This window comes from Falco peregrinus, chromosome 12, assembly GCF_023634155.1.
Source record: "Falco peregrinus isolate bFalPer1 chromosome 12, bFalPer1.pri, whole genome shotgun sequence".
Taxonomy (NCBI): domain Eukaryota; kingdom Metazoa; phylum Chordata; class Aves; order Falconiformes; family Falconidae; genus Falco; species Falco peregrinus.
In genome coordinates this window covers 13704130-13729584 of record NC_073732.1, presented here as the reverse complement: position 1 = coordinate 13729584, position 25455 = coordinate 13704130, and the positions used below count along the sequence as shown (strand labels likewise).

Below are 25455 nucleotides of genomic sequence, written 5' to 3'. Positions count from 1 at the left end.
AAGACTGGAGGAAAACGGGCATATAAAAGTAATCTCTGCAGCAGGTAGGGGTGTTTACATATAGATAACAAGTTTAGTTTGATAAATAATTCTTCATGTGGTTGGATATTTTTCTAAATATCTGCTATCAAGAAAATACCCAGAAGGTGCCAAGTTCCATTTCTGTTTTCTAGATACAACAAAATGGACTGAATTTATAAATGCCATTTTATGCCACTCGTTTACTGAAATTAAGTTCTGAAAATTGTGAAGAAGCACAACAAAGAGAGAGGCTATTTCATTTTAATATAGAAGTGACAGTTCTGCGACCTTTCTATGTCATTTCTCATATGATCTTACCAAGCAGCATGAGCAAAAATTACATTTGGAACAGGAGTCCAGCATGGGGAATGTAGCTCCAATTTCTTGTTTTCTGTTTTTCCGAGACATCTGTCTTGAGAAAGAAAAAGGAAATCTGAAAGTAAAAAAATTGTGAATATAACATAAAATCGAGTAAAAACTTTATGACAAATTTTACTGTACTAGTTCACACTGCCAAAAAATTAAATGGGTTTTTGATTTCTTTGTTCTTTCCTTTGTTTTGCACTTCTGTGATGACCTTATTTTAAAATAGGAAAGTATATAGTTTGTTCTTCTAAAAGAAAATGTGTAAGTATGTAGATACAGTGTTAACATGATAACAAAAGCAAGACTCCTAAATCTACCATTGCATTTTTTTCCCCAAAGTACAGATTACTATTGTTCCAGGTTAGGGGGAAAAAAAAAAAAAAAAAAAAAAAAAAAAAGATGACCACAACATCAAGTATCATGTAGAATATGTACAAGAGTGTTTCAAGATTGTTTTCAAGCCATAGCGTTGGAACATGGTACTCAGATTACGTGGATAGGATATACTGGCTACAATGTGTGTGTCTGATTCCTTGTAAATCCAGATCTGATCCCGTACCTGTAGCAGTGATGATCCAGTTGAAGCCTAGGATGGAGCTCCTGCTTGATCAGCATCTGTCCCCGTGTTCCTCCCAGCTTTAGAAATGTGACACTTCAAGCAGGCCAGTAGAGTTTTCATGGGTTTGCTCCTGGGTAGCTCTGGGTAAGTCCAATGTTACATGGTACACAGAAAGCAAATACTCAGTAAGCTGCACCCCTGCTTTGCTGGGCAGCAAGGAGCATGATGCTCTGTCCCTTATGCTCCCACTGTGCTGGAATGAACAGTCCCCCTCCTCCCAAAGTAAGGACATTTTAAAAATGCAAGAAGGAATTGGCCAGGTCCTACATTCTTTTTTTAATTGTGTATCTTTCTCTTCTTGCTAGTTATTTTATTTGGCAGATCTTTTCCCTCCCCCAGCCCTCCACCCCTCTTCTTTCATCAGAGCCTGCTCCATATTGGTTGCAAGCCTTTCCAATTTATACAAGTAGTCAAGGTTAGGCTGAAGCATGTTATAACTAAGCGATATACTTTTTTCCCAGATCTCAGGTTTTCTGCATATTATATATATATTATATATATATAAAATACATATAGATATACATACCCATGTGTGTATGTTACATATACATAGATACATACAAATATGTAAGTGAGCATTCTCATATGAAAAACCAAGAAAATTTACCTTCTGGGTTTCTTTTCTGGAGATTAAGCTGTTCTGAGCGCGTTCTGATTTATAACAAGATACTCTGTCAAAATCAGCAGTACAGTAATTAATTATTTTCAACCATGCTAGTTTTTGGCACTTTACCACTTTATACTATTGATGATCTGGTTTATTCCATTTTAAAGATGAAATATTTAATATTTTGGTCTGCAATAGGATTCACAGAGAATATCCCTTTCTGTACCAGGAACAATTTTGCAAAACAGAAGCAGACTGTTCTTTTTTCCCATTTTTCATAATAAAAACTTGCTAGAGGGATTTAGGGGAGGGAAAAAAAGTCTTTCCCTATCGATTGGTTTTTCATTTTATCTTTTAATAACCTATTTATTAACTATATCCAAATAAACATATTTGTTTCTTTATTCAAGTACCTTCTCTTAACCTCCATGGTTGTTACAAGTCTAAATGATATTTTTTGGGATGTAGCATTTAGTAGAACCTCAGAACAACTTTTTGGATGAGTCACTGGGGTATAGTACTAGGGAGAGAATGAGGAGAAACTTGACTCTCCCTCTCTCCCTCACACTTTCTCTGGAGTCACTTACATGGGCAGGAGCGAGGTCCCAGGGTTTGGAAGAACTGCAGGGAGCTCCCTCTGGGCCCAGCTCTGCCACCCTCCCACCCTGGCACCCTCAGGCGCCTGGGCAGGGGGAGGGAAGCGGGGGGACAGGAGGGGTCAGCAGAGCAGAGCAATATTTCCCCAGCAGGCAAGACCCCCCCCTTACCTTTGCAGCAATTCCCGTCACCTTGGTGCCACAAAGGTACTATAACCCAGTAGAAAAAATAGAACTTTTTCTTTTTTTTTTAAATGAAACTATATATGTTATTTTCCTCAACTTCCAAGAAAGGATTAATTGAGGTATCAATTTTAACTGATCATAGCCTGCTAGTACAGGCTACAGCTGCAAAAAGGTTTTAGCAGCCTTCCCAAGCTAACTCTTATTTTTCACAGTTCATTAACTTGGGCAAAGTCTGCTCCAGACTGAAATTTTACAAGATTCTAGCTCTCAAATGTTTTCTTTAAAAGCTGGTAAGTAAAAATGGTAGGCAAATTCAAAGTTATATAAAAAATAAGTTATTAATGTTAGACACTACTTATTTACAGGGCTTGAAAATGTCTAAGAAAAAGGTGGCAAACAAATGTCATTGCTAATTACCTTGCAGCTCTGTTCTAGATACATTCGCTGTAGGTTTGAATGAAGTGGTACTCTTCAATGCATGTGAAATAGGCCAGTATTATTTTGTACAATCTTCAATAATAATGTCTTTATCAAAGGTAAAGGGTATTCAAATTTCAAGCAGAGAATTATCTTAGCAGCCAGAAAACTGTCCTGTCCTTTACCCCTCCCCAGCGCTGTGCAAGAAAAGAAGAGGAATATCTGGCAAGCTTTCCTCAGCCTTTCGCCAGCTCATTGAAGGCAATAGTCACACCAGGGTGCTGACAGCCTTCACCATGCCTGCCCAAGAGAGGGGCAGAGCCCTGCACTGTCGCTGTCCTCTCTGGGCCAGAGCAGAGCCCAGGGAAATGTCCCACGGCGTGCCCAGACCTGTCACCAGCTGACATCACAGCTCCCCATTGCAGCTAGTGGCAAAACAAGGCTGTGAATTTTCAATCCCAGAATCAAAAATGATTCCCCAGCCTGGGCTGCGTGACTTTTCTCAGCTCCTCACTCAAAGGTAAAACAAAATACCTTTTTAGTCATGCAATAATAATTAAAATGAAGACTCAGGGATGCAAAACATCTCTAAATCATCATTGGGTATACAGTGGGACCCTGCCCATATATGACCACTACTGCAGATGCAGATTACCAGTTTATTTAAAGCAAAGGGTTTGTTCCCCCACTACCCCTCCCATCACCTACAAATGTGCAATTGCAACATGTTGCTCCTCAGATAACCCTGTCTCTCCTGACAGGCCACAGTCTAATATTTTTGGGCCAGGGAAGGGCAAGTGCTTAAATTATTGCCACATATTAAGTGTGACAATCTGCATGGCTGGGAGGACACCAGGGCTACTGAAAAAAATACTCAAGCATACAATTAACAAGTTTTGTTTCTGCCACTATACTTTTGCTTTCCATTTTTTTTAGATACTGACAGAACTTGGCCTTATATTTCCTGCCAAAAAATGTTACTAGTTGGATTTTTTTGTACTCCCTTTCCAAAAATGATTTGGGGTTTGTCTTTTTGGAGCGGATGGGAAACTAACTGCCTCACTTAAACCAATGAGGACCTCCATTTTCACCCAATAGGGGGAATGTTTCTACTATCAGGTCCTTTTGAAAAAAAGCTTTGAGAGAAATGTTGCAAAAGAATCCAAGTCCAAGCGAATATATTGTCTTATCAAAGTCAAATTACTTTGTAAAAGTAATATCAATTTCACAGAAATTTAATTCATTGATGAAAAGATGGGAGAAAGGATGTTCCAAAAAGTAAACATTTTTAATATTTTATAGGGGGGTTTTTCTTCTTTTTTTTTAAATTATTATTTTATTATTATTTTGGAACTGCTTTTTATGCTATACTGTATATCATATGACTGAAACTGCTTGAAAGAAAGTAAACTGGTTTCAATATGGATGAGGAATTTCTTTCAGTATGTCACCAGAAAAAAATTATGTTTTGAGAACTGTTCTCTCATGAGACAAGATTTGCATCTTCTGAGATGCAGCAACATGACACTACCTAAGCTAGTGAACCACAGCAGTTTTAAGTAGCCAGTGAGGATGACTGGTTGAAAAGCCCTTCTTTTTTTAAAAGTCAGCTGTAATGCTATTCCTCTTTTTGCTGGTGACTGGCAGTCAACATTTCTCTTGGATTTCAATAAATATAATCTGTATAATGAGTTCTTAGCATTTTAGCATCCTTTCTTCCTCTCTTGTCTAGCAATTCTGTGTTTTGTTATGTTCCTGACTGTGATGTTTGGGACCTGGTTTTCTTCCTTTCCATTTTTAAAGATGACCTTGCTGGTAAATCTGCTTTCAAAGGTCCCTCAGCTCCATTTAAAATTCAGACCTTTAAATGTGGTCTTTAATAGTTGTAAAATGTTCTCATAAATTCCAGGCTACGTATTTTTTATATTGTTTCTTTATGGTTCATTTAGTGTGACATTATATAAAAAATTTAAAAAGGCATTTCCTTCTCAATCACTTTTGAGTGAAGTGTCTGGAAAAATCACTCATAACTTTCTGCCTGAGCCATTAATTAGCACACCGCTTGTTAACTGCTGCTGTAGCTTTTGATTCACTGGCACCAGCACACTTCGGGTGTGATGGATGTGCTGGAAAGGCTTAGATAGATAGGCTGAAATGTATTTACGTGTCAAAGTAAAATGAAATATGACAATCACTTTCAAAATGATCTTTACAGGATAATACTTTATAGAAGTGATGATGTCGCCCTGGATACTTCAGTTTCGTAAGTAAATACAAATAATGCTCCATGTGTTTTATCAGCCTTTGTCAGTGTAACCTTTAACATAAAATCAAGACAAATTCAGCGCAGTATTTTAAGATGAAAGAGGCATTATCATAGATAGCATAAATAACAAGGCAGGAATTTATGTAGGCAGCTATGAATAAAGATACAAAGGTTTCCTGAACATAAGAAAGAGTCTGCTGTGAGGGAAAATTAAAAAGCCACATGGAAGTTTAAGGAGCTACTGGAAATCAGACCTTTTGAGATGGAGAGGAAACTAATGGATCTGGTTTTATTTTGACTCTTCTCCTTAACTTAAAAAATATCTTATTATTGACCAAAATTTTTCTATGTGAACTGTGCATAATGAACTGTGGGATAGAAAGCTTTTTGTCTAATGGGAGTTAGCAACCAAGAAAAATAAAAACGAGAACACAGATGGGACTATGTGGAGTTACCATGGCACTGGTCGCCATCCCCTTTCTTGTCCTGGTGAAATGTCAGGCCTGAGGACACATATCCCAAATGTCCTGTTACACTACCATAGCTAGTACAGTGTGGATGCAAGGCTCCTAGTTACCATAAGCATGTCCACCTGCAAAGTCACCAGGGAAGTGGCTATGGTGAGTACAAGGGCCACATTTACCAGAACAATACTGGGTACCCACCACAGTCCAAGCATGGCACTACAAAGACAAAACAGGGTGCAAAGCTTACCTGAGAAGGTGATTGAGTGAGTTCACGCTGAGGTCTGAGCTGTCAGCATCTGCATTAACCCACCCTGATGATCCCTGGGTGCCACGGTGGTGCTGAAGCTGTCCTGCTGAAGCTGTGACTCTGGATATGGCTTTGAAGCTGTTGAGAGGTGAAAGGCAATGAGGTGCTCAGATGCCACCGTAATGAAAGGGCTAGAAAAGTACCTCAGAGAGGAAAAGCAGATTGAGAACAACAGAAACCATAACTAATTGCTGTCATTAGTGGTGTTGGTCACCAAGAGCCACAACACAGCAGCAAATAGTAAGGCTTAGGCAATGTGTTATTTGGCTGTAATGAGTGGGCTTTGAAAGCAGCACTACTGCTGGAATGAAAAGCCATTCTGGTGCTGGGATTTTGCAAGGAGAAATGAGGCTGAGTGACTCCCTGTCTCAGCTTGGGCAATCCTGGCAGGCACCCTCCTGCTGCACCCCTGGAAGAGAGCTGCTCCCGCGAACCCGCCGTCTCAGACAGTGACAAGAAATACAAACAGCATTAGTAAGGCTATAACTAGATGTCTCACAGAATTATCAGAGACATTGATGAATCGCATAGACATTTAAACTGTGCTTCATGGGAACTAAAAAGTGAAAAAGCAATTTCATTCTGTAGCAGGTTTTCAAAATGCCTGGAGACAGACATTTCCCTGGGTCAAAGCCCACTCTTGCTAACTTTCCTTCTGCATATTCCTTCTCTTTTTGAATCTTACACCTGGTGCTCTTGTACGTGGCATAATGATGACAACACATTTGGCGTAAAGGAAGCTTCCACTGACAGTAAGGACCCCAAGCTTTACTTACTGGAGAATTGTGCAGGATTTTCTTTTAGTCGTTACTAGTAGAATTAATGAAAGGCCAAAATGATAGTGTCGAAAGAAATAACAAATGTTTTTGAAAGCTGGATGAATCTAGTGAATAATTTCAGCCAGAAAAAAAGGAGAAAATGTTGTCAGTGCTACATCTACCTTCTACAAAAGCCTGTTTTTATATTTTTAAGAAAACTCAGATGGCTGTGTTTTGGCAGTCAGCATTAAATGTAACTTTGTTGTGTTGCTGTGCATCATCCCAGGAAAGATTATACAATGCTTGTATGTAATGTATTCTACTTATGTCAGTCAGTAAGCGATAGCATGTCCTATCTAATTAAATCCAGATTTCATGTGCATCTCTTCATTTACTTACTGTGCAAATAATAGAAGCTAACATTAAAGTATTAAATCAGATAAAATTGCATTTCCTATTAATACAGTGGGTAGAAATGTATAATTTAAAATATATCTTATGAAATATAATCTCTTTTACACATTGCATACTGCTCTGATATTGATCAAGATATTCCCAGCAGTGTATGATGAGAGGTGAAAATGAGCACAGTCCCCTTGCTCTAGGGATGTCAGCTTCTTGCTGATCTCTCACACCGCTTCTTTGAATAAAACTGCTTCTTGTTTGATTTGTTTTCTTATTGTTGTTGTTTAAAGAAAGTTAGTTTCAAAAAGGAGTATCAGAATTTGGTTATCTTCTCTCCAGTCAAATGTTTTGCAGAGCAACAGGTGAGCAGCCCACTGCCTCTTCAGCTATCTGTTTTGTGATCCCACTGGAAATGAAACACCACATCTGGTATATAGTTTCCTAAGAAAAAATTTGCTTTCTTTTCCCACTTTCTGACAAAGGTTCAGGGGAGCCACCCTGTCTTGCTGACAAAGGCACAGACAGCGACTGGACCCTGGGTTTGAAAGCTGTCCTTGGCCAGAGGAGGGCACTTTGATGTGCTGCAGAACAGACAGGCGGCAGGTACTGCCTTCGGGAAGGAGCGCCTGGACACCTTAGACTGAGAGGTCAGCAGCGTTGCAGAAGGCAGCTGCACTTTAGCTTCGCTTCCAGTTTGGAAATTCAGCCTGCTTAGAGACAGAAAAGGCTTTAAATGACTTTCCTGAACACTGCGTCCTTCAGGTTAGTGTGTTTAAGCAGGCTAGACCCAACCCTCTTTATTGTTTTTGTTCTCATGTCATCCTCACTGATGTAAATCCTCTGAGGTCAATGAAAATTGTGCTGGGCACAAATACAGTAAGAATCAGGTCCTGTATACTCATGTGCAGGATTTTCTCTTCTCCAGAATCTGCCACACCAGTGATACCTATTTATGACTAAGGAGGTAGTTTTTAGATCATAATTTTTATTTGTAACAGAATCAATCAAATATACCCACGCTGTGTTAAATACATACACATTTGTAATTAAAGCTCTCTAAAATTATTCTCTTTTGTTCCTTCTGGAAAGATGTCTAATAATAAATCCTGTAAAACTTCCATGTAGGTAGACTTGAGGTAGTCACTCAATACCATTAAAATTAAGAAAGGCCTTCAAATTTAGGGGACATTGTAGAATTAAACCCTTATATATATTTTAATATCCAACATCAATGCTTCAAACAAGTTTATTCAAACTCATACACTAGCAATACGGAAGGTGGCAGGTGTCCTCCTACATTGGTGTCTGCTGTGTGAGGACCAAACCCAGAAACTAGCGATGTAAAATTCTGGAAAGTTAAATAAAAAATGAACTCATAAAATGATGACATGAACATTGCTTATATGCCTGGAACAATAATTGTTACAGTTGTTCAGATATTTTAGCCTTTTCATGAAACAGGCAGTAGAAAATGTTCAGAGTAAAACTATCTGAGAAAAAGGATACGTTAACTCTTTTTACTCAGTGTTATATTTTCCCTTTGAGAGGAAAAATTATCTGCCAAATGTGGGATGATTCCTTTGTTTAAATCCCGACTGGCAGGAAAAAATAAAATATCTGCTCTCCGTTAAAATTACCTAATTTTGTAGCTGTCTCAATGATACATCTGCTTTTATCAAATGATGTCCTTTCTCCTTGCTGGTGGAATACTCACTGAGCTCCATAAACAGTCAGTTTGCATTATGTAGATTATTCACAAGAAAAATGAAAAAATGGGCTTTTGACAATGATGGAAACCATGAAGCATGAAGAAATCAGAGAAGGTCAAAGATGCTCATTAGTTTAGATGGTAAGAAATAGAGCCATTAACAATAATACAGTATCTTTCTTGTTACTGTTTCATACTGTATGCAATCCCCTAATTGTTGCAGAAAAAGCCTCATTTACTTTTCAATAATCAAATATTTAAAAGAAATCCTAATGCTTTATATCACATGTAGTAGAGGGACCTCCTCATTTATTGTATTACTTTGATGTATTTTTTTATTACTTGAAAGGCCAATTCAAATTGCAAAGGTTTTATGAATATTTTATGGGCTTGGTGTTCTGAGCGATCAGAAATATCACGCTCTGATGTGCTCTGGGCTTAGAGCTCTGTTGTGCTCGAACTAAACCCAGCAGAGGAATAGACTGAGGAAGCAAAAACTCAGTTGAATTATCTTTCACATTCCTATATTTCTAATCAGAACATTCCTAAACCAGCTACAGGTGCTTCCCATATGCATATAGCTGACCATAGCAAATTGCAAAGTCATTTTTTTCCATGTTTTTTCTCTGGTAAAACATACCTTTATTCAGGGAGAACCTAATTTGGACACTTGCTTTATAACCTTTGACTTAGTTCAACATAAAACTAGTCTTGATCTTATTTATTTTCTTGCATTAGATTATAAATGTCTGTGAATCTCCTAGTATGTGGTTTAGCAGTTTTAGTATTACTCTTTCCCTTCTGCATTTGAGTTTGAAGGATTACAATAATATAACTGGTTTAATTAAATTTTTACAACTTCTTTATGTCTGCCTATGATTACAAGACTGGTGCTGTATAGATACTGAATTATTTTTATTCAGTAGCATATCAATAGTTATTACGTTTTATTCACTATGGGCTTTCTCCCTGATATATCCTGCTAAAGAAAAAGGGAGCAGTGTATTTAGGATATTGTGAGAAAATATTCTGGGCAAAGCAGTGGTTACAACAGCGAAGGACAGATTAAAAGTCCATTAATATATATCCTCAATATCCACAGCAAGCAAAAATGCATACTAAAAAAAAAAAAAAAAGCCAGAGTAACGCTAAAACCCACAACACAAATACACATTGTTTGCTCATAATATAATGGATACAGTCTATTCCTTTCTGTTTTCTACCCATGATACAAAACTTATCAAGCCATTTGTTTGCTTATACACTGTGTCGTCCACATTGCTCAGAAGACTTGATGTGAAACTTCAGATATTAGGTCTCAACTACATTGTAACACGGTCAAAAACCTAGTCTGTCGTCCTGTTACACAGCCAACGCTCCGCCTTCTCATAGCAATTTGCATGTGCTATCTAACCAGTAAATCAGTATGAATGGGTTAATGACATTTTGCACTGACTTGAACCACAAACTTACCAACATTACTGGATTTGCACAGGAATGAATTCCCATCATCTTGAGCACCAGTGAACTCCAGAAGCAGAGACATTGGTATCTGGGCTTTAAGAAGTCATCATGTTTTCTTCATGATAAGCAGACTGGAGGTTAATGCTACTCCGAAGTTATAGGAAACATCCATATTAAAGAGACATGGGAGGGTTTGTGCAGTTCCTCTCCTTCATATTCTGCTGTTGTAGAATCTACAAGAAGCTGCCAGTGTGGTTAACCCTTAAAACCAGTAAAATATCAACACTGGTAAATGCAACAACATGGATGCACTGTGAGAGAAAGGGAGGGAGGGAGGGAGGGTGGAGGAACAGAAGACAATTTTAATCACCTGTGCCTACTCCCAAGGTAGAGGCATACCCAATGCCATTCAGCAGCATGAAGATGATATAATTTAACAATAATCTTTAAAATAATGCTAAGAAATATAGATTAAATACTGCTTGTCTGTGCTCCAGAGATTGATAAGCAAATTAGTTCCTGCATCACTTCGTAGGAAGCCTTAGCTTACTCCAGAGAAGAGGATATAAAGTCATAGTATTGCACTGTGAAATAGATTTGGTTTTTCAGTTAGATGCTAAATTTGCTTTAATAAATATTAATACTTGGGAAAATTCTATACTGCTTTAAAAAACACAGTGTCAAATTCCTTTCTAGTCTTTTAGCTTACACTAGACTGACAAAGAAAAGAACCTCAGAAGCACTTAAAGGCTAGGGGATTTACTCCTGTTTATATTTTTCCTGAAAAAAAATATTAAAACTATGCTCAAGTCATCATTTTTGATGGAAGTATATCTGTGTGTTAAATGCTCATCTTAAGCCTGATGCTGTGGAAAAAGTGCATCTCTAGACTATTGTGCCTAATTATGTATTTTCAAGACATCATTATTAAAGTGAGCAGCTTTTAGTGCTGGTTAACTGTCACACTGCTGAGTTACAAGTGTATGCAACTCTTCTACATTTTTCTCATACTGCCTTCTGATATTTCTTTCTCATTGTGCCTCAGTACATGGGACAGGACCCTATTTTTGATAGGGTTTATCGTCTCCCATCCTTGCAACTCCATCAGCTAATGTAAAAAAATGGTGAGGGACCTATGTATCATGCCCTGAAACATACGTGTAAAATACCTCACTTTTTTCTGTGAGAGTTTTCAATCATTCAACATGCATATAAAGGCTACGAGGAAAGGTGAGATTCTAATATGCAAGCCAGCTATGAAACAGCAAACATACTGGTATTTTCTCCACCTATTGGCTCAAATACTGAGGGGACAGGAGAGGGAAGGGAAATCTGCTGCATAATACAGATTCTCCTAACTCACCCTGAGGGCAAAGACATTTTTCTGGTTCTGTGATCCAGATCAGTCACGGGCGAGATCAGACCCAGGCAGATGAATCAGACCGAGGCAGAACAAGCCCAGCAATAAAAAACTTCAAAGAAATCTAGCAGTCTGTACGTCCAAGGCTCTTCAGTATGCTCAGGGCATCGTTACTCTGTAAGTTTTAAAAAGGAAAGCTCAAGAAGCAAAGCCATTTGTCTGCCTTTTCACTGAATCCTGCATTATGCTTTCTTTTATACAAAGCAGGCTAAATCTAGTGACTGTAACAATCTTACAACCTGCAGGCCATTTTCTGCCTGCAAGCTGTGATGAACTGAAAACAAGGCAGCCCGAAGCAGGATGGAAAAGCTGCTAATTGCAGCCCTCTCCAACGTGCTCCCTCTTTTTGGGCAGCAGTGCTTCCACACTCATGACAGGGGATGAGAAAATACTTGAAATAAAGTTATCCCTTTAGATAACAGTAAAATCATCACTGAAACTTTTCATAAAAGTGTTTTACCTCACTGATTTCAGGGCACTCAAAATTTACTTAGAGCATATCTGAATTTACATAAAAGACTCAAACTGTGTCAACTTTTAAATGATTTCTTGTTCTTCAAGATGCTGGCAACCTGATACCAGAAATTCAACGTCCCTTTATCTGCCTTAAGAAAAGCTTACAGACCTAGCAGTCATTTTCCCATTCTATCACAGTTCTACAAAGGACATGAGAAAGGTCAGATGAAAAGCTCTGGTTTCTCTGACTTTGACCATACAGCTCTCCAAAAAGCGTATTGAATATCATTGCACCCAAACAGAGAAACATCATACCATCATCTTTTTTGTCTATGATGGATGGCATTATATTGCAATAGCAGAGTAATACAATGGAAATCTTGTCTTTTTCTGGATTTCATGGAAACCAAATCCCCCAGACTGAAGCCCGGTTTATAAAGAAAAACAAAGAAAGTTGAACTTTAAATGCTACTATTCTATAAGCCTGTGAGTTTAATTAGATTCCTTCAGGGATTTCCTTTTTACCAAAGCACATGCAAGTTCAAAATTCAAATAACTGTGTATTTTTCTCAGGGTGTTTTGTGTGCTTTGGTGAATCTCAGGCTACTAATTATCCAGATCAGGAATCAGACCAGAGAGGCAAAGTTGGAGCCTGCGTGGGCCTGGATTTATTGCCTCTGGAAACAAAAGCGCAGGGAGCAGAAGGAAAGATCTTAATAGTTTGCACCAGTCTCACCTGCACAGATAAGGTCTTGTAAATACGTATCCTTCCAGCTAACACAGTACAGAAATCTTGCTGTAACGCAGAATATTCTGAAGCTATGTTTAAATTTGGCAACTAGTCAGAATAAAAAAAAAATAATAAATATTGTCTAGCTATAATTATACCTCTGCAGATATCTTTTAAAGAAAAATGTAAGGGCTGAGCCACGCTTATTTTATAACTATACTGCAAGAGCCTTAGACATCTCTATACTATGTTGAAAGCCCAATGTGAAGGTATGGCGAGGTTTAGGTGTGCCACATAGACATGTTTCGTCCTGAACAATTCTAATCCTTTACAGAAGAAATTGTGAGTTGAATTAATTGGTGTATTCTATGTGTATTTGGTGTATTGTGACTTGCAAATGGGTGGAAGCACAATAATGCAGTTTATTAATGGCATAACAGCAAGCAGTTAGGAAGTAGTTACCTGTACTGAGATGAGGTGTGCCTGAGAGAGGAGGAACTTTCCTGTGAGTCTGCAAGATAAGATGGAGACAAGCTGTGGGTTAGAGGAAGTCTAATACCACAGTAAGTGATGCTATTTAAAAAACAAACAAACAAACAAAACATTTCAAAGTCATAAACCATGAGAAAAAGAAATAACTGTATTTCTGAGCAGTTTAGAAGAGAAAGAAAAGTTAATTCAACCCCTTAAAGCAAGGCAGTGAAAAATGGTTTACAGTTTTAATACTCAAGACTGGCAATGACAGTAAAAATTAAAACCAAACTAGACACTATGGCTGTTATCATTCTCCCTGCTTACAGTCATAAAAGATATCTGTGCCTACTGTGTGTTTACCAACACCCAGTTTTCTGAAGGGTGTAAAGGTTGCTAACTGAAATGCCAATGTTACATCATAACAGCATTGTTAAGCAAAATATATTCATCAGGTTCAGACCTCAGGAAACAAGCACTCTGTACAGCTGGCTGCAGCCCATTCATGGTGCTATCCCTGTGAAATTTCGCAGTGAGGTGGAAAGGGGCAGGTTGTGAAATCTGCAGTTTTCCTGAAGACATGTTAAAGGACATGTTGACAAAGAGCTCTCGACAGACTTTGGGGACTCAGATCTTTATTCCCTCCACCAAGCAAAATGAATGCAAAGCACTCAGAAATTGAGCTCTACATAGCAGGTTCAGTAACGAACAGAAAAACGACTGTTTTGTTTGGTTGTCTTAAAGTAAAAACAAACCCCAAAATCTCGACATATGTACTCAAAGGTTGAAATATTTGTGTCTGGGTATAAAACACTGGGACCTATACAGAGTAATTGCTTAATCTTACGTGGTACTAATTTATTTTTTTCCCTGTGAACAGTAACGCCTGTCAGGTGTGCATTATCATAATGCTAGAAGCAAAAAGGTTTACTGTTGCTTTCTTTTTAGGTAATAAATGAATTGGTGCCACTCACATTTCACAGATAAGAATGTTAGCTGTAGAGAGCTGAAGTATCTTGCCTAAGGTCACAGAGGGATTACTTAGTCTGAGCTTCTGATCACTTATCTTAGACTCATAAAAGAATTTGCATCTCAGGTAGCAACTATTTATCATTATTATGTCATGAAGCAAAGAATAAAAACTCAGCAACACTGTCATCATTTAACAAAGACATCTGGGAGGGGTGAGTCATCACAAACTGGAGGTTTGCGACAACAGGGTGTAAAACAAGCAAGAACAAGGCCAGAGGCTGAATATTAGAGAAAGCATATAATAAATGGAATATTACTGAAAACTTACCTAGTTTCAAAAAGAAGTGGATATGGCATGAATTACATCACAGGTTTCAGATTCTTACAGCTGCCTTGGTATCAGGCTTAGGAAAAACAGCTCGAATTTATGGTTTCATGTTGAAACCATGTGAAACTCCCCCTTCCGTATTTTGATGTGAAAACCAGCCTTATGTATTTCAATTTTAGGCTTTTAAATTCGCAGACTCAAATGAAAACTCAGGACAGCTAAAACTGCAACACTTAAGACCAAAAAATATAATTTTGCAGGAGATCTTGTGCATCAAAAGATGGCTGAACTCAGCAAAACTACTGAACATAGCAAACTTGAGTATTTAGTCTTAGTTTTCCACTTCTGTGGAAATCATAATTTGTACTTTTACAGTAAGTATACCTTCTCACCCAAACTGAGTTGTAGAACTGACCTAGTACCATTACTTATTGCTACTTTATTTGTTTGGGGTTTTTTTTGTCATTAGCAACAGTGGTGGGTTGACCTTGGCTGGATGCCAGGTGCCCACCAAGCTGCTCTACCACTCACTCCCCTCCTCAGCAGAAGTGGAGAAACGGGGGTGGGAGAGAATGTAAGATGAAAAAACCTTGTGGGTCAAGACACGCACAGAAGCCAAGGAAGACAAAAGATGTTATTCTCTACTCCCCATCAGCAGGCAATGTTCGGCCACTTCCCAGGAAGAAGGACTTCAGTACACATAGCAGTGTCTCCGGAAGACAAACATCATAAATAACAAATGCCCCCCCCTTCCTCCTCCTTTCTCTTAGCTTTTACTGCTGAGCAGACGTCGAATGCTATGGAACATCCCCTTGGTCAATTTGGGCCAGCTGCCCTGGCTGTGTCCCCTCCCAAGACCTTGCCCACCCCCAGCCTACTGGTGAGCAGCCCTGATGCTGTGTGAGCGCTGCTCAGCAGCAGCCAGACCCTGGTGTGTCACCACCACCGTCCCAGCTACCGACACAAGCACAGCACTACGGGGGCTGCTGTGGGGCTCAGCCAGACCCAATGCAGCAGCTTTTACTAGCAATGATTTTATACCACAGGTACATGTTATACTTGTTATTCAAGAGATGGAATTACTCTGAATAAAGTGTATTTCTGTGGAAGCCTTGTTATAAATTAAGCTAACAATGCATATTTCTTATTGAAGATAATTTGTAATCAAATAGTTGATCATTCTTAACCTACTTACATTGAGATGTATTAACTTTGTATAAACTTGTTTGAAATGTATTGTTTTCCGTGTCATGAATTTCAAGTATTTTGAAATTTTAGATGGTTTGGTCATTCAGACACGAGTGTTTGCTTTGAACTTCATTATTTTAATTAATGGGCAAATTTGCAATTTGATGGTCAGATGCACAGAAATAACTGACATTTTTATTCTCTTATAAAATTTTAATATGAACAGTAATAAACAGCTCAGCTAGAAAACCTATTGTTATTTTAAAACTGATTTATGTCCTTTTTATTACTATGTTTTTAGTGGCCTCTAATTTTTAGAGTTTATGGTATTTTTCAGTACTAGATGTTAATTCCTCTAATAAGAAAAAATAGCACATGCAATAGTATATATGTATACAGAAATTAATTTTAATGCAGAAATGCTTCATCTCCTAATCTTTAGGATGAAAAAAAACCCCATCCAAATATAAACAGCAATGAAATACAGCTTATTTCCTAGTCTTGCAGAAATTCTTAGTATGAGAAGGAATGGGAACACCATTGACAATGACTAATCAGTAGTGCACGGAATATCTACACTTTCCAAGCACCTCCAAACTCTGAGTTTGTGTAGCCACTACTGGCTTCTTTACCAAGGCAACAGCAAGGCTGAGCGGAGTCGTTAAGCCTACCCAACACTGACTCTGAGCTCCCAGGAGAGTGGAAATGGCAATTATATACATTGGCTTTACACCCCTTCATTCTGTCCCATCTCAGATAATGGACTGTTCATATGAAACAATCAAAGAAGACAGTGTATTTTTCTTCAAAAGATTCTTTGAGGGAAATAACCATAAACCAGTTTGCTTTGGAGATGTGTGAGCTATGTGAGTGTTTACAACAGGCAGATGAATTGGCAGGCTACAAGTATCTAGGTTGGCTCTCCATCTTTGCTTGACAGCATGTTCTTTCAGTGCTCCTCTGACTAATCATTTCAACTGCTGCCTCTGGAGGCTCATCCAGGGCTTCTTAGGTTGAAATGTCTACGTAACTAAGGAGGAAGAAAGGTGACTGAAGAAAGGTAATTAGAGGAGGAACACTACAAGAGAAAAATAAAACTTCAAATGCCATTTAATTAAATATTATGTTATTTTCATGACAAGAATATTTTGATGCCCGTGAAAATCATTTTATCAGGACCCAGAAGGAGATTGGTAGGCAACAGGAGCATTGCAAAGCAATGCATGAGAACCCTGCTAAAGTCAGAACGAAATACTACTGCGCAGAGCTCCCATCAGCACAGACGTGAAAAGAGCCGGAATCCTTTCAAATTATATTCAGAAAAATAAGGAAAGCTGTTCAAAAGGTGTAATACTAAATTATGTTTTTTTGGTGCAGGTAATTACACATTAGTTTTAATCTACCAAACTCCTAACTATTCATTTTGCTTTAGTCTCAGAATTCTGATTTAAGTCAAGCAAGTCTAGTCTTACAGTGTGTGTTTTTATTTTCCATCTCTTTCCGAGTGTAAATGCATGCAATGCTACTGTAACTTTAAATAGCACTGAGGGATTTCTGTTTTTATTTGTGTATTCATTTGTTTGTGTTTGTTTTTTTTTTCCTGGCTGTTTTCTTCAGGAAGAAAATAAGCTTTGTTAAACTAGTTAATTTAAAAATGGGCTGGGAAGCTGCTGAATTGACAGTAATAATGTATTGTTACATTTGTTTATTTGAATAACAAACTATTTTGATGTCTTGGTAATGAACAAATGGTTGTAGAGTACTTTAAGTCAATGTCACAGCTGAGAGAAAAATACAGAGCTTGCTGAGTACAAGTGGACTGAAAACCTCAGTCTATTATCTTTGTGAGCTCAGGCTACTAGTGATTTTTCACTGACTTTTTGACAGTACAGTTCAAAGGCAGAATGATTTTTATTCACCATATTATCCTGCAGTATGTTATTTTTGAGCAGATTTGAAGCCAAAAGTATGTAAGTGGAAATATAAAGAAGAGCAGTCACATCTGGATTATACAGATCCCAGCAAATAAAAAAATATTTCACAATATACCAGATAATAATATCGAAAAGTTTTCAGAAAAGACTTCACGTTATTCATTGTAGCATTTTTAGATACAGTCAGAGAGCTTGGCCTTGGTGAGCTGTATTTAGCTCAAGGTTGAATAGGTATTAAGAAGACTCAAGGTGGCTTTATACCAATTGTGTCTTTTATGAATTCAAGGCATTAGAAAAGGGCAATTTGGCTTCCTTACAACAAGTGTTGTGTAAAACCAGGTTCAGAGCTGCCTAAATCACATCTGTGGGATCTAAGAAACCGTACAAGCCAGAGACCAGCAGTGACACTTGGCTGCTTCCTACATATCACACTGGGATTTCTAAGAGACTCTTGTCAGGTCATTGGTTTCCAAATGTTGAGCAAAGATGACAGCAAAGAGAGAAGTGGAGGCAGTTTTTCTACCCATCAATTTCAACAGAGTCTATTCTTATTACATAAAAACGTACTTGCTTTAATTAACAGCTTGATATAGCATTATTTATGACCCAGGCAAGTATGAATTGGAAAGTAACACATTTATAATTTCTCTCTTCTGCTTCTTATTAATAAGTAAATAAATAAAAAGTAAATAAACTAACCTCAAAGATTCATAGATGGAAACTTCTGTGTTAGTGACTTGCATGGGTTCATCTGAAGGAAGCTCTACAATAATAAAAGTGAGGTAATGTCAAAAAAGTCTACCAGCTTCTTCAAAGAAATTACTTATTTCATTGCCATCTCACTTTTTCAAAACAACATAAAAAGATTTTCTCTCTAACACAGGGTACAACACAAAGTATTGTTCACGAGAATGCCACAGGAAAGATCACTGCCTTTTACAGCAGCTTACCAGGCATCCTGGTATGTGTACTGAATCAAGCAAGCTCTTTACTTTTTTTTTTTTCTTTGTGTTTCTGGTGGTTTTATCAAGCAAATGAGGAAAAGCCTTATAAATCCTTTTTTATAATTCTCTATTTGTGCAGATGCAATACAATGAAAATCTTATGTTCTTTAATATTTAAAAACTTATTATAATACCTTTGTTATAATGGACACCAAGATCATTATACAATAAAGGAATTTAGAGCATTCTCTTTTTGCCACTGATACACTGCCTGTGGGAGGACCAGGAGGAGATAATCTGTGTTCAGTCACTGCTTTAGCCTAAAAATAATTGAAATTGAAATTAGAAAATACTTCTTCAGCCTGTGTAACGATATAAAGGAGTAGGAAAATATATGGTTTTGCAAATCCTCATCTATTTAGCAGAGCAAGAGTCACAAGCAAACCAGTGTCTCATTTTAAAATGTATCCCTACAAAAAAGGGATAGCAAGAAAGCAAATGTGAATAAGCAAAATCAAATTGAGCGTAACAGAGGTGGAAGAAGCAGCTTACTGGAACCAATAAGTAGCCCATGTAGGGTAAATGCAGTATATCAATATTAACATTTTGCCTCACCTCATTCTACCAGCTTTCAATGCATTTGTATTTACTCACATTCCCTTACAACACCATATCTGAATTTCACTTTATTTTTCCATTCACTCATTTCTTGTACTCCCTTTTTGTACAGCCTCTTTGAAATGGAATACAAACACTCAATAAAGAGTTGAATGTCTACTGAATTATTTCTAACCAAATAACTTCTTTTTCAGACTCTGGTTTCTGACTAAATTATTTCCTCTCCTTCACTTACCGTAAGTTAGGAGAAAATTGGCTGCTTTAGCTCCACATACAGGCCTCTGCTTAAGAAAGATCTAATTAATTTATATACTTGCTAGGACAGCATGATAGTGGCTCAGTCTCTGAAATGTCTCCTGGTTCAGTTAATATTTTCCAAGGAGTGCTATTAACACAAGTGAATAGGGATTTCCAGTGTTGATTTCAAAAGGTACATGCCAGCCACTGAGATACTCAAACTGAGAAAGTTGCTAGTGCTCAGCAAGGCCCATGAAATTGTAACATTTGCGATTAACATTGAGATTAATCTAGGATCAAAAGAGTCCCTCTTCCTGCGAAAACAGCTTCCTACAAGAGAACCTCAAATGTCTTCATCCAAACCAGTCTAAAATGACTCCAAGCACCTTGCTGTTCCCTCGTGACCTTTTAGGTAATATAACAGGATGCAACATGAGTTTATTTTTCCCTAAGAATCAGCATAAATTTCCTTCTGCTTGCTTTCACCCTATTACTTACCATTAGACTACTTCAGCTCACCCTAAACATTTCCATGGTTACTATGGGCAACATACCTACTAGTAACAATACCCCCAGCAAAGCTTCCCGTCAGTATCACAATGGACACTGTGTGTTTCTGAACTACTTCAGTAATAAGCCAGACACCAATAAGGTAAAAATGTTGCAAACCCCAGAAAGATTTAAAAAGAAAAAAAAAGAAAAAACCCAACAAAACAACCGCTTGAAGAAGAGCATTATATTTGGGCCTGGAAAAAAAATAAAAGAATTACTAGACCAGACATGTATCGTTCCAAGTTTTTATGGAGACAATAAAACAAGAACTCGGTAATATGTTCTGATCATCTGTTTTAAGCAGACTCAAAGTAGTTGTCTGGTAAAATTATTGCTTTTATATAACAGTTTGCTCTTTTTGTTTTGATTAATGACTATGCTTGTTTCTAAGCAGCAATAGTTCCTACATTGGAGAAAGCACATTTTTTGGAACTGGTGTTACCTGTTGGTGAGAAGATGACTGTCCTGCCAGTGCATTTTGCAGAATGTAATTAAATCTTGTCCTAAAATAGAAAGTGCCTAGCACAGCTTTTAAATAGGTAAGAATTTTGGAGCATCCTGTTCTTATTTTTCTAATTCAATTGCATTATACGCCATGTGAATCTCCAGACAAGATAAATTGCTTTTGTTTGAAATTAATTTACTATATAAACACATATTCTTTCTAAATATCTTTGGGAGCACTCATACTTCCTCACAACTCCTTTTGGTAGCTCAGACAGTTTTTACAGCTTTTTTTTTTTTTTAGGTTCAGTGCAGTAGAAGTACACTGTGCGCACATCTTTTAGTGTTTGATCTTTTGTGACAGAGTTTGTTCACAGAACAAGGATGCATGAAAATACAGCTTCATTTCACAGGCACATAAACCAAAAAGGTCGTTTTCAGATAAAGAAATGGAATAGACTTTGACTGTTGCAGAAGCTTTAACACTGTTGCGCTTTTTTCTGTCTAAACCAAAAGCAAAAAACTGCCAGAGCTAATTTTGATCCAGAAGATGAGTTGCTTTGAAATGTGATGGACAAACACAACACGCAAACCACTGCTTCCACCTCTTCAGCAGTCTCATGTAGCAGAGCAACATCTGCAACCAAGTACAAGCTGCTGATCCAACCTGTGCTTCAAAAAAATTGGATTAGGACAGAGGAACATTAAGTTTCCATATATATTAAAATGTCTTCAAATCTTTAGCTTTTCTTTGGAAAACAGGAAGGACTAGGAAAACAGAACAGCTGATTTCCAGGTTACTGTGCTTCAAATGCAAAAACTGGGATCCAAGTCTTTAAGAAATTATTTTAAATCTATAGCAGGAAAGAAGGTGCTTTTACTTCCCATTGCCAAAACTTCAGGCTGCATGCGCAAAATTCTCTTAAAAAACTGCATGGGATAAAAAACATTGAAGTGGTAGCCAGATTTTGAGAGAGCATCTGCCAGAGATTCATGTTCGTTTGTATGAATTTGACATATGGATTTAGTTACATTATGTGAAAAAAGTTTGGCACACAGAAGTTGTATTTCTGTAAAAAGCCAAGGAATACAAAGCAGAGGAGCCAGGAGAAAAAAAAAAAAGTCTTTCAAACTAAGGTAGAAAGTGAAAGGAAAGAAGATCAGAGAGTTGTGGGATCTTGTGTCCTGTAATAAAGGGAAACTAAATTTCTCAGAGCCTTCATGAATAAATCTGGAGCTTAGTGCCATACTCCAAAAATAAATTAGAACAATCTGTGTACAGGAAAGGTTAACAGCCAGTCTGCTACTATAAACTGGTTTTGTTTCTAAATCATATTATTGTGGGTTTTAGTTGTTGGTTTTATTCTTTCTTGGTTTTGTCTTTTTTTTTTTTTTTTTTTTTTTTTTTTAAGAAGCAACTTTTTACTGCATCAGGCCAGAGACAACTCTATTAGCACAAAGGATGTTCCAGAAATGAGTGAAGCCCTCTAGAGCGAACAGCAGGGGCTTTTCTGGTGAACACAGGGTGGAGAGGACACAGCCTTCCCCCCAGAGAGCCAGCCAACACTGCAATAGCTTCCCCTCCCAGTTCTGCATCAGCCATGTGGTAGGTGGCAAGTCTTAAGTTTTAACTTCTTAAAATCTTGCTTGCTGAGTGCTCAGTTTGATTTTTGTGATTTGTGCCAACATTTTCCTCTCTTTCCCAGCTTCTGGCTGCTGTGTGGATGTCTCCTTATGCTTCTCTTTCCCCAGCTTTCCATCTCTGGAGGGAGGTGAGAGGTCTCCTCAATTATTTTTCTCTCGTGCAGGCCTCACAAAGAGAGTGATTCATTGCTGTATTCGTGGATTGTTGCTTGGAATGGTGCAGGCCAGAAAACACCTCTACTTGGAGATTCAAACTTAGGAGTTTCTGCACTCCTTATCATTCTAATTCCTGGCAAAAGACCCTGAATTGCATGTTTTCAATCCACATAAACTTTAGATGCTACTAGATGACATAATTTATATAACCAATGACTTTCTGACATGGATTTGGTCTGATCAGAATGATAAAAAACTTTTCAGATAAAACCTGACTCTTCTCATTTCAATAAACGCTCATCCAATTTCTCCTTGCAGTTAGAACTTTGCTGTATTTCCTTAACAATGGAGCTGAAAAACATAAAGGACAATGTAAATGTACTGTTACCTTGTCCATGAGCTTATTGTGCAACCGCTAACCACTTCAATCGTAACCAAAATCCCATGTATCAAAGCCTGAACATTCCTAAGTAGATCTTTTCATCCTAGCTGCTAAATTACTCCTATGGTCCTCCAGTCACATCACCTACGTCAGTGCCATGGGAACTGCAGTTTCTCAATAATTTCATGCTTGCCTTTTTTCCTGGAATCATTGTCAAAGAAAAAGTTAGAAATAGTAAAAATACCAGGATCGTAAAAATGGCACTGCAAGACAAATTTGAGAAAACCTGGAGGTTTTAATCTCTCTGCCCAATTGCTTCAGCCTAACTTAGGATCAAAACCAGCTTTGTGTTTAATACGAAGTCTTAAAGTTTGTCTATGTTATTTCTTCATGCAGCTGGGAGCTTGGGACTTCTAAAAAAAGACTGAGACATGGAGAAAGACAATCAAGCAAACAGGACTGGCAGTGCCCAGCAGAAGTCTGAGAAGCCGTGACACACCACAGGAAAACTACAGAGCAAGTTTGGGTGATGACTTTGACCAACTCTATCTTTGACCTTCACGCAGTCTTTGTAATTATTATGATTTTCTTTCATTTTATTGTGGTTTTTCAAAATGCATCTGCACTTTACAAATGCTCTGTTTGCCTCGGTAGAAAGAATCTAAACAAACAAGCATAAAACCAAGCCAAAAGCACAACCCCAAAGATTGAAACTACATATTAGAAGTAGGAATGGCCAAATTCTGCATGCTCATCCATCTCTCTTATTCCCACCCATGTGTCCAGAAGGGAGAAAGCAAAGCTGGCTGTGTTTCTATGGTACTTTACCTGACCCTGTCAACCCAACCAGTGTCTGCATATATACCCAGGCAACCGTACATCAGCCTCTACAGCTGGATGGGTCTGCCACGGGCCCATGTTCTTGGGGAGGCAATGAAAGTGCTAGGCAAGCTGGGTCTGGACACCCATGCTGCCTTTCCCAAGGAAAGGGTCTAATTCATGTTGGAGTGAAAGACAAACTACTATTAAACAGAGGTCTTAACATTTCAGCTTTCAAACAAGCATCATAATATTTCTGTATTGTATATTAAAAAAAAAAAAAGTAAGATTTATAGTACTTTCTTCAGAAGTAAAACACAGATGGGGACTGAAAAGACAATTTTTGTCCCTGTAGTGGAACACTACTTTATGATCTGAAACCAGCGTCTACTAAAGAGGTTATCATTCACATGTACAAATGAACCATAATGCAAGACTGAAAAATTAATTAAACCATTGTTTATTCAATTACATGCTGTGTCCCTGCTTTATCTAGATAAACAAGCTGAATAAACTTCTAAAAGCTCTCAGCCTGAAGAGCCTGAATCCTATTATCAGGTGTTAAATTAAACATTTAGAGGACTACATTCCATGAAAGGATATTTCCAAGGACCTGTGGTACTTCTAAAACAGCACATTTAAAACATTCTGCTATTTTAAACAAACCTACCTTGAAATTTTTAAGAGCCTAAATATGTCTGCAAATGAATTAACTTCCCTTTAAATGTTTTTCCAGCAGTTTTTATGTGGTAAAATATTTTGTTTAGATAAACCAAAAGGAATCATCCAATAAATAAGAGATAGTGTGTCTGACAATGTAAGATTTTCTCACCTGAAACCACAGGCAATACAAAACAGTATGAAATTCCTCTCTACCTCACCCAGAGCACTGTGACTAGGTGTAATTTCAGAACAGACTACAGAAACTTCACATTTATCGGCTGCCGCCACGGTTGCCTTAATTATGCAGAGACTATTTCTGTGTTAGTACTTCCATGACACTGACAGGGGCATGATTTTACTTGCAAGGAGATACTACAACATATCAATGGTGAAAGTAAGAGGGAGACTCAAGGCCCAGGCCCAACAACATTTATAATTAGAAAAAGTTACAACGACAGGCAGAACAGATGTACTTGAGATCAGAAACCACCTGGCAAACATCACTTTACAGTTCAGCATGTGCAGAAATGCTTTCAGAAGTGATGAAGTTTACAGCACCACTGGAATCATATACTTCTGCTACATGAGAAACTGGCAGCAATAGCAGCTGCAGGACAAAACTTCCATTGGCCAACTACACCCCTTTGAAGGGGGGGGAGGAAAGCTCATGTGTTCAGAGATTGAAACTAGAATACAATATGCATGTGTCGTCTGGACATCCATCCAGTGGTTTAGCAGCTTCAATTATCAGTACTGAAATGAGTGCTTCATATTTTTATTTGGCTCTTGGATAGACATTTTATTAAAAAGTCTAGCCTAAAAGAAATAGCAAGAAAAAATATATCCCACAAATTTCCATCTTCCTTTAAGTGACACAGAGTATAAAGCCTATGGAACACTTTTCACCTTAAAACAACAAAACAAAGAAAAAATCTTGTCCCTGCTGAGTACAAAGCAAAGGTGGAAGGACCTCAAAAATAGACAGGCTACTTACTCTTTCTGAGTAAGCAAAGAGAGTCAGTATGAGAAGTTTTACACTCATCCCATTGCACTCATGTCTTTTCTTTATCTGTAAACAAACTCTCAGATTTATTTTACACGCTGCTCAAAAAAGAACAGCAATTTTCCCCCTGACTGGATAACAGTCTCAGAATCAGAAATTTGAATCCTATGTGAGCCTGTTCCCAGTTTTCCTTCATTATTTATTATTTACGTGGTTTTGCCATGAGGAGTAACATGGCATGGCTCTGTCCCAGACACCAGCTGGAGACTGACTTGGGAGGATTCAAGAAGGTTGTTTATGCAACAGA

At 37.8% G+C, this 25455-nt stretch overlaps 2 long non-coding RNA genes across 6 annotated transcripts in view; one reads left to right on the top strand and one right to left on the bottom strand.

Annotated features, from left to right (window-relative positions):
• Positions 1-25455, bottom strand: part of LOC129785395 (uncharacterized) — a 51856-nt gene that overhangs the window by 16463 nt on the left and 9938 nt on the right. Inside the window, exons 1-8 of one of the 5 annotated variants that reach the window (XR_008749439.1) lie at positions 18825-20074; positions 18386-18449; positions 13256-13304; positions 10197-10498; positions 5793-5930; positions 1614-1677; positions 947-1084; positions 340-454 (exon numbers count right to left, since the gene is read on the bottom strand). This is a non-coding gene — a long non-coding RNA (uncharacterized LOC129785395). Of the gene's footprint in view, positions 1-339; positions 455-946; positions 1085-1613; positions 1678-5792; positions 5931-10196; positions 10499-13255; positions 13305-18385; positions 18450-18824; positions 20075-25455 lie in introns of those variants that run through there. The other 4 variants (XR_008749440.1, XR_008749436.1, XR_008749437.1 and 1 more) reach the window with 4 other exon arrangements.
• Positions 15104-23050, top strand: LOC114012232 (uncharacterized). The gene is made up of 3 exons (XR_008749446.1): positions 15104-15610; positions 18570-18647; positions 21894-23050. It is a non-coding gene; the product is annotated as an uncharacterized LOC114012232 (long non-coding RNA).